At 41.9% G+C, this 11,676-nt stretch overlaps 1 pseudogene; it reads left to right on the top strand.

Annotated features, from left to right (window-relative positions):
• Positions 1-3,157: 3,157 nt before the first annotated feature.
• On the top strand, positions 3,158-5,813 carry LOC112407341 (transportin-1 pseudogene; annotated as a pseudogene).
• The last annotated feature ends 5,863 nt before the right edge of the window (positions 5,814-11,676 follow it).

Raw genomic sequence — 11,676 nt, 5'->3', positions numbered from 1 at the left:
TCAGATCGCAGGGCGTGCCTTAGAGCCAGGCGCGGTCGGGCTTTGAAACTGAGCCTCGCCCACGTTCTCTGTGGGTGGCGGACCAAAGGCGTCCCCAGGACCCGGGAAGTCCTCGCCCCTCCTGGTCGTTCAGAGACCAGGCTTCCCTCACTGATCTCTTCCTCCTACCCCATCCCCGCTACGCTCACACATTGACCCTGCAGCCGTCCTATATCCTGCTTGCCCCACAGATTCAGAGAACTGCTCACATGCCGTCCACACCCGTGACCTCAAAGATACAGCCTGCAAACCTCCTTCCAGCCTCACGTCTTCCTGGTACCATCTAAAAGCTGCTCAGTGCCCCTTGCGTTGTTCTACCCCTTCCAAGCCCACCACACGTCTAATCCTCCCATTTGCAGATACATCCCCCATATCTGCAGTCACAATCCCATCTCCTCAAAGACTAGCTCCCAGGCCTCTCCTGGGAGAGATGATTAATGCAGGGAAGACCATGCCCATGTAGGGGAGCAGAATTTGCCACCCCAAACGATGTCTCTTTGGGATATTATTTTAAGCCAGTTATTTTCTGAGAAACAGCAGACGTGGGAAAATCTCCGAAAACCAAGTAGGAGTTACCCCTGTGTAAGAAACATTTACATTTGTAAAGGAAATCTCCATTTATTAGGTGTCTCCTTCGCTGTACCTGGAAGAGGAGAAGGACCAAATCTCTCAAAATTCTTTTTTTTTCTTTCATTTCTAAGTCTTTCCTGAGTATTGTCACCTCATTTCTGAGTTTTTCTTTTTTTATTATTATATGAAACATATATTGTTATTTCTCAACATTTTTAAAAGGCCCTGATATAGAGCAAGTATTATTTTCCAAAATTATTTGAGCACACAGTTATATTAATATATCATGAAGAAATGGTTCTATAGAAGGAATAAATGAGAGTTCATGTGCAAGAACTAAGGAAAGGTATTTAAAGACATTTCCCCCCCGCCCTTTGGTCCACTCTGCGAGGCTTGTGGGATCTTAGTTGAACCCCAGACCTCGGTAGTGAAAGCACGGAGTCCTAACCACTGGACGATCAGGGAATTCCCTAGACATTCTAATCAATGGAGAAAGCAATGACAAACCTGCATCACAACCTTCCCCTTGTTTACTGTGCTTTTCATGGTAACCTCTACACCCTCAAGATCCTCTTTTGTCTTTAGGTGAGGATGGTGTTTAAGGTGAGGGCTTCAGCCATTTAGAAAGTTACTCAAGTTTTTCTGGGGCTCTCTCATGTATACATGTTATTAAACTTAGCTTCATTTTTCTCCTGTTAGTCTGTCTCATGTCAATTCTGAGACCAGACAGAAGATCCTAGAAGGTAGAGGAAAATTTGTTTCTCCCCAACACCCACATCTCTACGTGGCCACTGACATGATTACAGCAATGGTCTTGACATTGCCTTGATCCATCAGGTCACAGAGTGGGCTTGTCTGATGTTGGTGCTCTGTGAAATTGTTCACGTTCTGCAGAACACTAAGACTGAGGCCAGGTCTGCTCTTGTACGTCAGGGTCTGTCTTTCTCTTCCTCACACGTAACAAGAAGTCTAGGAGAAGGCTATTCCGCACTGGTTCAGCATCTCAGGGGTAACCTTAGGTATGAATCTCTTTCCAGGATTCCACATGGCCCCCTTCAACATATTGCCTTTTCCCCTCAGACTCAAGACTGTTGCCTCAGGGTCACAAAATGGCTGCAGCAACCTCTGGAAGCCATTGTGTGCAAAGGAACTTCTGCTTGCAGCTGGTTTGATAGCCAGACAACCCAAAGTGATCATCAAGGACCATTTTCAGCAATCCAGTTCACCAACAGTGAACAAAATGACAAAGGACCTGCCTCCCAGTCGCTCCCCTCTAGTCAGGGGAGGCAGGTAATGAAATAGCAAGTATGGTGATAAATGGTGTGGAGAAAACAAAGGAAGGAGAAGGGAATAGGGAGTGGCGACTGTTGTTATTTTAAGTTGGGCAGACAGGAAAGGCCTCACTGACAAGATGACATTTGAGCAAAAACCTGAAGGAAGAAACTATTTGGAAATTTCTCTTGGAGGTAAGTGCCCCTCAGCTACTTAAATATTTCCTTTTTAGAAGCCATTGCAGCTACTCTTCCTGGCCCTATGATTTAGGAGTAAACAAAAGTTTTAAAAACTGAGTTTTAGGGAAAGGTTTAACTCTCATGGAGGAGAATTCAGATGACTTGTATTTTCTTTCTTGAAAAGCAGCAGTTCAGCAATGTTTAATTACTGACTAGATAATCATTTATATGTTCATTATATACACACATTAAACGTACAAGGAACAACTTAGCTCAAGTTATCAGGTTACCTCCCAGCAGTGAGGGATAAACGTGATACATCTTTTTTTTTTTTTTGGCCACAGCGTGCCATGCAGCGTGTGGATTCTTAGTTCCCTGACCAGGGATCGAACCCATGCCCCCTGCAGTGGAAGTGTGGAGTCTTAACCACTGGACTGCCAGGGAAGTCCCTAAACATGATACATCTTCTCGAACACTGGAAGAAAATGCTAGTTACCTACTCCTATTCTCCCTTTCTGACCTAGTAACAGACCCCAATTTTAAGCTGACCAAACTGCAACCTAGAATAAAGAATAGATTTTCTAGCCTCCCTTTGTTACCAAACCAAACTAGGGTCTGCTCACCCACCACGCAGCAAAGAAAATCTACTGACACCAGATTGTGATGAAGGAAAGTACAGTGTTTATTGCAGGACACCACACAAGGAGAATGGGCAGCTCATGATCAAAAGACCTGAACACCTCCATGGCTTTTAGGGAAGGGTTTTCAAAGGCAACATTTGGGATGAGGGTTGCAGCTCGTGGACTTTCTTCTGATTAGTTGGTGGTAAGGTAACAGGGTGATGTTTCAGGAATCTTAATCATCAACCTTCTGGTTCCAACCCATCTGGGGTCTACTTGCTTGAGGTCAGCATGTAGTCACCATCCTCCATCTGGGTAGTTGGTCTCAGTTTCTGCAGAACAATTTAAAGATAGCGCCGGTTCCTTGCGCTCGGTGGCCATGGCGGCAGCAGCAGCAGACATTAGCGGCCCAGCTGCTAGGATCAGTTCCCTGGGTTTCACCATCCCAGACTTCCTTCAGGGCGCCCCAGGCAGCAAACCAAGATGGAGTATGAGTGGAAACCTGATGACCAAGGGCTTCAGCAGATCCTGCAGCTGCTGGAGTCCCAGTCCCCCGACACCACCATCCAGAGAACCATTCTAGAAACTGGAACAACTCAATCAATATCCAGACTTTAACAACTACCTGATTTTTGTTCTTACAAAATTAAAATCTGAAGATGAACCCACAAGATCATTGCGTGGTCTCATATTGAAGAATAACGTGAAAGCTCACTTTCAGTATTTCCCAAATGGTGTAACAGACTTTATTAAGAGTGAATGTTTAAACAATATTGGTGACTCCTCTCCTCTGATTAGAGCTACTGTAGGCATTTTGATTACAACTATAGCCTCCAAGGGAGAACTGCAGAATTGGCCTGACCTCCTACCAAAACTCTGTAGCCTGTTGGATTATGAAGATTACAACACTTGTGAGGGAGCATTTGGTGCCCTTCCGAAGGTTTGTGAAGATTCTTCTGAGATTTTAGATAGTGATGTTTTAGATCTTCCTCTCAACATCACGATTCCTAAATTTTTACAGTTCTTCAAGCACAGTAGTCCAAAAATAAGGCCTCATGTTGTTGCATGTGTCAATCAGTTTATCATCAGTGGAACTCAAGCTGTGATGTTGCACTTTGATTCCTTTATTGAGAATCTCTTTGCATTGGCTGGTGATGAAGAACCAGAGGTACAGAAAAATGTGTGCCAGGCACTTGTGATGTTGCTTGAAGTTCGAATGGATCGCCTGCCTCCTCACATGCATAATATAGTTGAGTACATGCTACAGAGGCCCCTAGATCGAGGTGAAAATGTGGCTTTAGAAGCCTGCGAATTTTGGCTTACTTTGGCTGAGCAACCAATATGCAAAGATGTACTCATAAGGCATCTTCCTAAGTTGATTCCTGTGTTAGTGAATGGCATGAAGTACTCAGATATAGATATTATCCTACTTAAGGGTGATGTTGAAGAAGATGAAACAATTCCTGATAGCGAACAGGATGCAAGGCCACGTTTTCATCGATCAAGGACAGTGGCTCAGCAGCATGACAAAGATGGAATTGAAGAGGAAGGTGATGAAATTGATGATGATGATATAATTTCTGACTGGAATCTAAGAAAATGTTCTGCGGCTGCCCTAGATGTTCTTGCAAATGTGTATCGTGATGAGCTTTTGCCACGTATTTTGCCCCTTTTGAAAGAATTACTTTTTCATCATGAATGGGTTGTTAAAGAATCAGGCATCTTGGTTTTAGGAGCAATTGCTGAAGGTTGCATGCTGGGCATGATTCCATACCGACCTGAGCTCATTCCTCACCTTATTCAGTGCCTCTCTGATAAAAAGGCTCTTGTGCGTTTCATAACGTGCGGGACTCTTAGCCGCTATGCACACGGGGTAGTCAGCCAGCCCTCAGACACGTACCTGAAGCCATTAATGACAGAACTGCTAAAACGTGTCCTGGATAGCAACAAGAGAGTACAAGAAGCTGCCTGCAGTGCCTTTGCTGCCCTGGAAGAGGAGGCTTGTACAGAACTTGTTCCTCACCTTGCTTATATACTTGATACCTTGGTCTTTGCCTTTAGTAAATACCAGCATAAAAACCTGCTCATTCTTTATGATGCCATAGGAACGTTAGCAGATTCAGTAGGACATCACTTAAACAAACCTGAATATATTCAGATGCTAATGCCTCCACTGATCCAGAAATGGAATATGTTAAAGGATGAAGATGAAGATCTCTTCCTTTTACTTGAGTGCCTATCTTCAGTTGCCACAGCCCTGCAGTCTGGCTTCCTTCCATACTGTGAACCTGTGTATCGGCGTTGTGTAAACCTAGTACAGAAGACTCTTGCACAAGCAACGCCGAACAGTGCTCAACGAGATCAGTATGAGGCTCCAGAAAAAGATTTTATGATAGTGGCTCTTGATTTACTCAGTGGCCTGGCTGAAGGACTTGGAGGCAACATTGAACAGCTAGTAGCCCGAAGTAACATTCTAACGCTAATGTATCAGTGCATGCAGGATAAAATGCCAGAGGTTAGACAGAATTCCTTGGCCCTGTTAGGTGACCTGATAAAAGCTTGCTTCCAGCATGTTAAGCCTTGTAGAACTGATTTCATGCCAATATTGGGAACCTACCTAAATCCAGAGTTCATTTCAGTCTGCAATAATGCCACAAGGGCAACTGGAGCAATCTCCATTCAAATGGGCATAGAGATGCAGCCTTATATTCCTATGGTGTTGCACCAGTTTTGCACCAGACCCAACACACCAAAGACGTTGTTAGAGAATACAGCAATAACAATTGGTCGTCTTGGTTACGTTTGTCCTCAAGAGGTGGCTCCCATGCTACAGCAGTTTATAAGACCCTGGTGCGCCTCTCTGAGAAACATAAGGAACAATGAGGAAAAGGATTCAGCATTCTGTGGGATTTGTACCATGATCAGTGTGAATCCCAGTGGAGTAATCCAAGATTTTATATTTTTTTGTGATGCTGTTGCATCATGGATTAATCCAAAAGATGATCTGCGAGACATGTTCTGTAAGATCCTTCATGAATTTAAAAATCAAGTTGGGGATGAAAATTGGAGGCATTTCTCTGACCAGTTTCCACTTCCCTTAAAAGAGCGTCTTGCAGCTTTTTATGGTGTTTAATCTCATACACTTATGCTACAGTCCCATAATTAGGGGTCCTTCAGTCTTGGAGACTATGAGGGAGCCTCTGTACCCAGGGAAGATGTTACCCTTTACAGGGAGGAAGGGTAAACCAGTAAGGAATACAGTACAGTCCCAGCCCTACTGGGAGGGGCTGGAGGGAGCTGTTGCCGTCACTGTATTAGGTCGCTGTTGGGAAACGTTTTAACATCTGGAGCCTTTGTGGGTGGAAATCTGTCTCCAATTACGACGCTGCACTAGATGTGAAGAGGCAAAAAAAAAAAAAGAAAAAGTTAATCAATCTACTCACAAAACAATACATTCTGGAATATTATGGGGAATTGTACCAAAACAAGAACCATATAAATGATGCATAGGGATGAGAAAGAGGAAAAATTCTATAGCACAATAAAGGAAACCTAAGAATGGGGATTAGAAAACAGTAAAGTTTTTTTTTTAATTTAAAGGTTTTTATAAAATTTCCCACATGATGGGGACTTGTTCTTGCATACTGATGAAGAACTACACAAATGAAAGCTAATAAGAGTTAAAATCAGCTCGCCTACCCATAGTAGAAGCAGGTTCTTGGAAGTTGCGATTTAAGGTACCCCAAAACGTTGGAAATAAAACAAAACAAATTTAAACAATGAAGCACCCTGTGAAATGCCAAATGAGTCACTCCTTTTACCTCTGTGGGATGGGCAGGGAGGGAGGAATAAATGGGGTTGGACGTATCAAACTAAAGATTGACATCTTGACTTTGCATTAAGACATTAATGTAGTGGATATAATTTGATGGTTGTACTTCATTAGATTTAATTTCTCAGCCAAGAGGTCATTTTTTTTTTCATTGTTTCACTGTGCCTTTAACCTTTTATTAAAACAAAATTTTTTTTTTTACATCTTTATTGGAGTATAATTGCTTTACAATGGTGTGTTAGTTTCTGCTTTATAACCAAGAAGTCATTTTTAAAGTGCAGTTTAAGGTTCAAGGCATGCATTCTGGCTCATAGGGATTGAAAGTACTTTAATTAGTGGGAAAGTAGCATGCTTGCATCACATAGAGTGAGATTGGTATTCAGTTACCTCTGTTGCGCCAGTTTGTGTTGCAGTTTACCAGTTCAATATAGCCCTGCATTTAAAATTCCTTTTTAAGATTTGTGGATTTTATTTTTATTAAGAATACAGATATAAAGTACTGTGGTTTACAGCTAGGCCTTGAAATATCTTTTTAGGATCTGTTAGGAATAAGACTGATATTGTATTGTGTGTGACCTGCACAATGTGGAAAGCCGATATGCCTGTGCAACATCTTTGCCTCTGTGCTGTCAGTGTGATGTGCTTTCTGCATGGCTATATACTACTAGTGATTTTGTCAAAACTTCTAAAACTTAAATTACATGGTAAAGGATCTGTAAGAGGCTGCATAAATGTTAGTTGGCACATAAACACAATTGTAGAAGTTGAAGACAGGATTGCTATATTTCAGTGTTTATTCCCACTCAACATACTGCCTTCTAAGCTTTCTTTTTTTGTTCAAAGCAGGATCTTAAAGATATGTTTAAGTTAATGGATGTAAGGCAGGGTTCCTACACTGTACTGGCACATGTTGGTGGCCCTCTGTGCCCTAGATATATGCACACAGGGTACAAGTAAAAAGCTACAGAGTGAAAGTTGGTTTGGATCCTCTTCATTTCATTTGTTTAGCTTTTCTGTTATTTTTCTCTACTTACATGTATTCCTGTGAATAAATCATTGTTAAGTTAAAAAAAAACAAAACAGATATGCGTCAGATTGTTATGTATATTCCTTGAGGAGGAACCCCGGGCTCTGTTTTATCATTGAACTATTGTTTAAGTTATCCTTACTTTTCTTGCTTGACGGCTTTTCCTTTGTTTCTGCATGCCCTCACGTCCCTAATTAGTAACTGCTTGAGTCTGCTTTGGAACTCAGGAAAAGCCTAGGAGACTAAAGCCTTTTTCTACAAACAAGAAACAGGGGACCCAGGGGACTTTTGTATCTGGAAAGGGCCCACAGGGACCTGCTCAGTGTTACCCTCCCCCACCTTTTCTTTAATACTCCTCCATCCTGAGGGGTACAGGGGCGGGAGAAGAAAGGGAATAAAGCTTTGGATAGAAACTTAGCAGGGGAACTCCGTTTTAGGGGGACTCAGTTTCACTGTCTACCTCTCAGCCCTCACCTCCTGCCAGTCCCCCAGGGAAGCTCTGGGCTCCAGCTAGTGCAGATTCCTTGCTTTGTCTCAGGCAGCATCTGTTTCCATCCACTGTTCCATCTGCCCCCGTGCAGCCCTTACTCAGTCATCATCTCCTCACCCTAAGTAAACTGCCAATGCACGATTCAAGCCCTAACTCCCTACCAGCAGGAAGATAGGAAAGTAGGGTGTTTGAAATGGCTGCATCGTGGTCAATCTGGTTTCCCTCTAGTACTGACAAGTGACCCAGTCAGTGGCACATTCCATTCAGCCGGTGATTCCTATCGACCTTGAAGTTAGTCAGAATGCCTCCGTTGGCTTCAGCAGACTCATCCCATTTGACCCAAGTCCACTCACTCCAGTAGACTTCTTTCACCAAGGAAGTCAGGGAATTCCCTGGTGGTCCAGTGGTTAGGACTCAGCGCTTTCATTGCTTTCAGCTGCTGGGGCCCAGGTTTGAACCCTGATCAGGGAACTAAGATCCCGCAAGCCGAGCAGCATGGCCAAAGAAACAAAAATCAAGGAAGAAGTCGAAACTCTTGCCTAAGATAAAATGAAGGCTTTCCTGTGGAGGACATTGATGCCTACGATCACTCTTCTCACTCTGGTTCAGATAACTGTGTGTCAGCTGTGTGTAGACATGATTTCAGGAATATATCAAAGATACGATACCACTTTTTCTGGATACAAGCCCCTGCTTTTAAACGAATCGGTTTATTTCCGACGTCTGCTAAACTTACCATCTGGGCCCTCCCGATGCCCAAGAATATGGCACTCGGTGCGGTAAAAAGCAAGATGCAGATAATTGTTTCTGTATTATAGCAATAAAAACAAACTCATTTGCAAAACTACTGAATGATCTTCAAATGTGGAATGGTAATAAAAGGTAAGTCTGAAATATTCTCCAGCCCTTACGGTATAGTAGCAGATTCAGGGCAAGATTTCAAGTATCATAGGACATGACATTCTCAGAACACTGCCTATAATTAGGCATAAAAGCTAGAAAAATTGGGCTTAAGTCTGAAAAAGATAGACTGTAGTACAAAAATATGTGTAATCTCTCTTGAATTACCAAACTTGCCCTCAAAAAAAAGAAGAGATAATAAGTAAATGATATCCAGTCCTAAGATTCCAGAATAAAACACATAGGCACACAGTTAAAGCTGTACATATACACAAGCATGTTTGCAAAATGTGATGTATGGTCCATGCCTATGTATGGGCCACACTGAAACTGAGCATGTTATAAAGAAATTCCTCAGTTAGGGCTCAAATTGTCTTACATAAAAATTTTAAATAAATATATTAGTGATTCAGTTGGCCTCAAATGAATTCTTCCTGTTCGTCTTAGTATCATATAAAGGATAGAAGTTCACCTTGGATATGAGGGCCATCCTCAAAGATAAACAGAAACAAAGTAGACAGACCTTTCCTGATTCTTAGATTTAGCTGAAAGTTGCTGCTGTGGGACAGGGGTCTGCAAACTATACAGACAGTGCAGCCAAATCTGGCTCGGTGCCACTCTGTGTAAATAAAGATTTATTGGAATACAACCATGCCTATTCATTTACATATTGTCTATGCTGCTTTTGAATAGTTGTGACAGAGACCATATGACCCACAAAGCTAAAACTATTTATTATCTGGTCCTTTACAGAAGAAGTTTGCAGACCCCTGCTGTTGTGTCGGCACATTCTGTGTTCTGTCTTTGGATGAAATGGAGAAGTGCAAGCCACCAAATTCTCCTTCCTTATGTGTTGAATAATGATGAGAACTGTTTTGGAAAAAAATTAAAGTTTCTCATTCTCAGGTTTGCGACAGTCATTTTGCTTTAATCTAACCCTGTTGGCGTCCAACCCACTTGGTAGATTTAGCTCCTTCTCTGAATATTCTTAAAATCTCTACCAAGTGGAGAAGCCCAGTATGGGAAGAGAGATGAACATTTCTGAACCATCTATCAGGAGCTTCCATGGAGGGGCCCCTCTTTTAAAACCCAGAACTCTGTGAGATAGGGTCATTTTTGCCATTTTTCTGAGGCTGTCTCCTGTTTTTAAACACTTGAGAAAGCCGAGAATCGGAGAGCTTAAGAAGCTCAGCCAAGGTCACACAATAGCATAATAATATGCAGAGGCAGAATTGGAATCCAGGTCTGTCTGATTCCTGTGCACATGCTCCTTCCACCATACCTTACTGTCTGATCAATGTATTCATTTATTCACTCAGTGATAATCACTGAGCACTTTGGGGGTATCTGCTATGTTCAGCCATTATGTCAGACCCCGAGGGCACAAAGATCATGAAAAACAATGAAGAGGAATTGACCAGGGTTACACTTCAAATAAGATTGATGTGACCTCCCCCAGGTCAGAATCCCCTCAATCCATAATTTAATTTAAAAAATTAAGAGTATCCATACCCTTATGAAAGATAGTTCCATGATTATATCTTCCTAAAAGATCTAGTGTTGACTAATTAGATTGTAACCCTGAAGTATAAGCATAATAGAGAGACTGTTGACATCATATCAGAGAAGTTGCCTGGCTCATGAATTAAAGCAATTTCTCAAACCAATTTAGTTTTTAAAAATCTAGATTACCTTTGAATTTCTATTAACCACAATACCAGACTTAATTCTGGTGTCCTGTTGGCATGGTACCCACCAGACAGTGATGACCTACATAGTCACTATTCCCTAGTCTCTCACTTGGGTGTCATTATTTCTGCAATGTAGTCTTGGGCAATTTTTTTTTTGTCTAACGTTGAAGATATTGGAAGTTCATTTTACAATCTTGATAGAGCATCTTTAATTTCCAACAGCTGCTCTGGTTACTTAAGGGATGATTATATTATTTCTTTCCACTGAATCTTCATAGCTGTATGAAGCCTTTCATAGAATCCTCAAAGTGGTAAAAAAAAAAAAAAGTATTATACACATTGCAACTCTAAATAGCGTTTTGTATGTAAATAGTGAAGATTCCAGTAGAAACAGCAAATGTGAATCTGTGCTGGAACAAGTGACTGGCGTGTGGTTTCACACAGTCAGAAAGGTTGCTTGTTTTAAAAAAGCAAGTAGGATGGGAATTCCCTGGCAGTCCAGTGGTTAGGACGTGGCGCTTTTGCTGCTGAGGGCCCAGGTTCAATCCCTGGTTGGGGAACTGAGACCCTGCGAGCTCGGTAGTGCAGCCAAAAAATAAAATAAAATTTAAATAAATAAATAAATAAAGCAAGTAGGAGCCTCAACAGTGAATATGTGAAATCTGATCATCACTGCATCAGCAATCTACTGACCCCTAATGCTCAAGAACTGTCTATCTTGAAACTGTCAAACAGTCGGCAGGAAGTTATCTATACATTTGTTATTCTCAAACTGAGCACAGTGACAGAACCACAGTTACACAGGTAAACCAAATCCTCCCCACTCACCCCAGAATAAGTCACATATTCCAGTGTGAAACTGACCAACTATTAATTAATGGCTGAAAAAAAGACGAAGGCTCTCGTGCATCACTCCACTTTGAACTCCTTATAGCAAAAACAGGAGTAAGTATCTTGTAAAATCAACCACAGTAGTCGGGACAAAATTATGCCTAGAGACAAAGCAGAGATGGTTATTGGCAAAAGTCCTTACCAAATGACAGCATAGGAAGTCCC

This window comes from Neophocaena asiaeorientalis, unplaced genomic scaffold (genome assembly GCF_003031525.2).
Source record: "Neophocaena asiaeorientalis asiaeorientalis breed wild unplaced genomic scaffold, Neophocaena_asiaeorientalis_V1.1 scaffold265, whole genome shotgun sequence".
NCBI lineage: Eukaryota > Metazoa > Chordata > Mammalia > Artiodactyla > Phocoenidae > Neophocaena > Neophocaena asiaeorientalis.
The sequence above is the reverse complement of the archived record's forward strand: the minus strand, read 5'-3'. Positions and strand labels throughout refer to the sequence as shown.